Source organism: Psittacula echo, assembly GCF_963264785.1.
Source record: "Psittacula echo genome assembly, chromosome: 4".
Classification (NCBI taxonomy): Eukaryota; Metazoa; Chordata; class Aves; order Psittaciformes; family Psittacidae; genus Psittacula; species Psittacula echo.
Genome location: NC_137738.1, coordinates 20,773,764 through 20,779,021, shown reverse-complemented (window position 1 = coordinate 20,779,021; position 5,258 = coordinate 20,773,764).

Here is a 5,258-nt window from a genome sequence, read left to right as displayed (position 1 = left end):
AAGAAGACTAGAAACTTTTCTTCTGTAGAAAACATGTTTCTCACCTAATCATCTGTCATCAGGATATGGAGCTTTAAGGAAAAACAGGACCAGTATAATGAGATCCACAACCCATCGCAGGCACTGGCAATGCTGCTTCAAATGGCTTCACTTCACTGGTGTCTACAAGGACTTTGTATACACAAACATGGAGATTGCAATCTTGATCCTGGAAATGCTGGAGCCTTGAAATGGCCAAACTTGGTCAGCCCCCAGATCCATTTATTCCTGGAGCCTGCCTCAGATGCTCTGATGCTTTCTTTTGATACCTTTGCCAGATGCTTCAGGGGAAGGTGCAAGAACTTTGCAGTAGGCAGATGTAACATAATCTTTTCCACACTTAACATCCTTTTCTGGTTCTTACCCATTAGGGATGGGCTTGGCACCTGAGTATGAATTATGAACTTTAGCATCTTTTCCAAAACCATTGTTAGCTCTCATTATTATGTTGTTGGGGTTTTTCTTTCCTCCTTTTATTTTCATCCACATCACTGTCCAATCTTTTTGTAAGGTTTGCTAAATTCTTGGCTTCCCCAGCTTCTTGTGCTAGGGGTGGCTTAGTCCAATTACAGATAATATGAAGGAAATTATTTACTTTGATGAAGTTTGGAGTGGTTGTTTCTTCATCTTATTGAATATCTGTTCTCCCTGGTGTGTCCAAGGACAGCAGCAACACCTAGTTGTCTTTCTATCTGTGAGTATTTTGTATGCATTCATCAGGGTGCCTTCTGGTTGCAAGAATGCATGGTGCTGGGGATTTGTGCCGGTGAATGCCTTTGCTTGAGTCTCCCACGTACTTTACCTGCTTTCTTTTATAGCCCATGCTTCCTCACCGAGTATTCTTTCCTCCCTGTGTGTTACCTGATAGCTGAGAACCTCAGCTTGGTCTGAGGCAGCCTCTGTTCTGTTTCCTGGTGTGACCTTTTGCACCAGCATCTGCACCTCTTTAGGACTACAAGCTCTGCGGCAGGGATGAGCTTCTGTGTATGTGTGTTTGTGCCTGCAAGCCATGATTTCAGCTAGAACCTCTGTGCTCTCCTGTACTGCATACAGTGATTAGTAATAATTTACTCTTCAATAAATCCTGCTCTGCCATTCGTAGGGTTGAGTTGAGAGCTCATTCTTGGTGACCTGGCGCCCAGGCTTGGTGGTGGGGCTCATCCCCAGTGCACAATGAAGCCAGTGGCTTGGAAGGGATGCAGCACTCCCAATTCTCCATGGGAAAGCAGAAGGCACATAATTCTCTCCATAACCAATCCTGCCTCTGTCTCTCGTCTTTGCCCCTTATCTCTGAGGACATTTGTATGCAAATAGGATCAAAGGCTCGGAGATGCAAGATAGACTGCCTGAATATTCACTGGCAGGCACTGGGGCGGTACACTTCAGAGCAACCCATCCTTAGCTCACAAGTGAGTGAGGAGGAGGGATGGAAGCAGGGGATCAAGCCCTGACCCTTCCCTGACAGTCACCCTTCTTTCTTACTCTTGGGAGGCACTTGCTGCAGTTTGTTGAACCAATACTTCTCCTTTGGATGGAAAATCCAGCTGGAGATGTGCCTGTGATATCTGACACTTGTAATTCATGGTATGTTGGCCAGTTCTGTAAATTGAAGCAGGAGCACAAACAGCTCCTCATGACTTGCCAGCCACGTGTGGGGTTCAGTAGTCACACCATGTGTGGGCTCCTCAGAGATGAGAAATCTTTTCAAGCAGCAATGGGACTACGATGGGGGCGAGAGGTGGGAGCAGGGAAGGGTGATGGCTCCCTGGTTTTGATCTGAGTAAAGAGGCAGGTGAAGTTTGATAACTTGTAGATTTGCTCAGGCCCGGAGCTGGTGGGGGTTTGGAGGTGAGGAGCTGAGCAGCTGGCAAGGGAGCCAGTCTGCTGGAAGTAGGGAGGAAGATTCTGTCTGTGCGAGCGTGGGGCTTTTCTGGCTTCCCCCTCTCTGCAGTCTGCCTCTAGGGGCTGGGACTGCAGCTGCCACTGCAGAGTTCAGCCTGGGCTTCCTCTTGAAGAATAGCTTGTGGGTTTGATCAACCATAGCCATGTGCCACCATTCCTGCCTGCTCTCTGGGTGTGGAGTTTGGTTGTTCAGACAAATGGAGTCTCACCTGGAGGTGGACGCTAGCCCTGCTGCTGTGGCAGCCCTGCCAGAGCCAGGACTTACTCTTAGGGCAAGGAGAGATGCTGCCAAGCCCAGCTGGCTCTGGTGTGTGATTCATGTTCAGCTTCTGTACAACGACTGCTGCCCAGACCACCCCACTAGTCCCTGCATGGGAAGAAAGGGACAAAGGAGCCTTGAAGATGGCAGTGTCCTGACTCTCAGGGGAGCCTAGGCATATTCTTGGGGGCAGTATGGAGACACAAGTGGCCAAGGCAGTGGGAAGGGAGCATGCTGCATCTGCTAGCCTCTGTCTTTGATGCCAGGCTCCTCCTGTGTGTTTGTCATGTCTTGGCAAATTACCTGTGTCTAGTCATTCCTTGCTCAGCAGATGGGACGTACAGCAATAAAACCTGCCTGTATTTCAGGCAGTGCTTTTTTCAGGTTCATCTGCTCCCTGTCCCAGTTGGTAATCCCCTGGCCAAGGAGGATATAGTAATGGTAGGAGGGTAATATTCAGCCTGTTGACGGTCTGTGAAGATCTTTCCTGCCCATTACACACACTATGCTATGGGTCAACAGATACCAGAACTGCACATTAGAAACCACCCCCAGCTTGTCTTCTTTGGGCTGCAGTGCTCATCACTGTGAAACTTGGGCACTACCCAAATCATTGCAGGCCTGAAGCCTTAAAGCTTAGAGCTCTTACAGACCTCTGTGTGGAACCACTGGCCCTGCCTGCATCCAGACAAAGCCACTGCTATTCTCTGGTTTGCAGACAGGACGTTTTCTCCCAGTAGTAGAAGTTTGAAGGTAGACTCAGGTCTGGCAGCCTGCTCAGGCTATTAAAAACCAGCCGTATAAAATATGAGCTAGGAAGCAAAACACAGCGACATAAGAGAAAGAGGAGGAAACCACCAATTAGGAACAGCCCCCGAGGGGATGCTTTCTCAGGAGCCAGGAGGCGCTCTGCCAACAGGGCTTTTGGAGCTGGCTGGGGCTGGCTGGGGAGGGCAGAGCTGGGGGTAGCTGCCTTGCACAGAGCATTTCTGCAGTCAGAAGCGCTGGTTCTGTAGCCCAGGAGTTGCTGCCCCTCAAACAAAGCAGCGGTGGCTGGGTGAGGGCTAGCACCAGGAGTAAGGAGGAAAAGCAGGAGGAACACCCAAGAAGGTGCAGCCCTGCTTAGCCTATGGCAACCAGCTAGCTCTGGGGAATTCCTTCCTCCAGAAAGCAGCTTTCCTAAGGAGCAGCTTGGGAGTAGCTTGCAAAGCTCTCCTGATACCCAAGTTCACCACACAATGGCAAGCATGTGCCCGACCACAGGGTATAGGTATAGGCTGGTATTAAAAAAGGACACAGGGTCTGAACTTTCTTGTCAGCACATCCTTCCAATGGTTTGGGAAAAGCCAGGGGATTGGTGTTCAGTTCTGGCGTGTTGGGCTGTTGTGGCTGTCTGGGAGTTAGGGTTTTTTTCCATTGCTGGTGGTAAAGTGTGCTTTGTGGTGTGGGCTGTGCTTCTGAAAGGAGCACTGAGATACTGAGGGCTGAATGACCAGGATGTGGCTTGTGGACCCATACCATGTACTTTCTACTGGAGAGGAGTGGGTGTGCAGTGTGGCTTTTATTTGCTCTGGCTTGGTTTCAGTCTTCCTGGAGATGCCAGCTTCTTATCAGCTTAGGGACCTGCTTAGGCAATGGACTGTCCAGGGCCTGTGAGGAGAGGAGCCTCTGGTGGGCAGCCTGAAGCACCTGAAATCCCATCTGCTTTTCCGGAACTTTGTAGGAGATTTAGGTCCCATTGTTTTTCTCAGCAATGAGGTGGCTCATCAACTGGCTGCCCAGACAGTGTTTAACGTCTCCTGTCATCACCATTTACTACCCTTATAGCGGGTACCTGGCTGATCTCTGCAGGGGTTAGCACTTTGCTTCAACTCTTTAATGTCTTGGTCTGTGCTTTGGGAGCAGCTCAGCCATCCTCACTGATCCCCCTGAGTGAAAGGACACAAAGAGCAGTGCTTCAGGTCAGATCTGCCAGGTGAGGATTGCTGCAGTAATAGTGAGGACAGTGGCCACTTAGAGCGCTGTGGGCAGAGTGGCACAAACTCTTTTGAAGATGCTTAAGTGAGAGCTGCTTAAATATTTGCCTGGCTTGAAGCAGAGACTGAGATCTCAGCTGGTAGTGTCCCAGACATTTTCCCTATCTTGCAAGTTTCTGTGTGGAGGAGCTTTCCCTCTTTCCAAGGAGCTGTTCCATGTTGTGTAAGGGAATCAATATTCATTAGGTGAGGGATTTGAGTACAGGCCTCATCCTGTCAGAGGAACCACAGCAGTGTAATGAATCCGTCTCTTTGGTACATTTGATGCAGACCATGAATCTGGGTTTCCCACATCCTTCTTGAGTGCCAGACCTCTACCTGTGTGATCTGTCAGCCCTGATAAGCTTCCACAAAAAGGTTAATTTCAATTAACTTGGTGTTTTTCCAATAATTAAAAAAAAAAAAGTGTTTGCTGAGAAATACCAGATAAGATCTAGTCCGGACATGTCAGTCTTCTTCTCAGAACAGAATCTGCTCCAGAAATCAGCTCGCACCAGCTGAAAATCATAGCGAAAGACATGTGCTGCATAGTTAGCTGTAAGTATTTTGCCTACTAGTATATGCAAGTGAAAACAGAGAAAGGAGCTTCAGTTTGACATGCAAGGTAACAGAAATCAGGCTGTACAGTATTTTCTGCCTGTCCATATCTAATATGAACAGCATGGTGAAAAGAGAAACAAGAAGTAGATAAATGTTAGAAAGATATCTTCTGAGTCACTGCGGAGTGAACAGCAAGTCCTGATGATTCAAGATTTGGCACCTTCCCTTGCTGAACCCAATGGCACATCATGGTGCCAGGAGAAACTAGGCTATAGGAAGTGCTGTTTGCTGGCTGACATAACAGAGCTGTGATCTTCCTCTTCATCAGTGTAGAGTCTGGTGGTATTTTTCATGAGAGTAAAGCCTTGTTCATGGTATCCTGGCCAAGACTGTGCGTGGAAATCTTCAGTGTCTCAGTTTCCAGTGAAATCTTTCTTCATTTCAAACACATCTTGCTCTGTGATAGCATGCACATACATTAA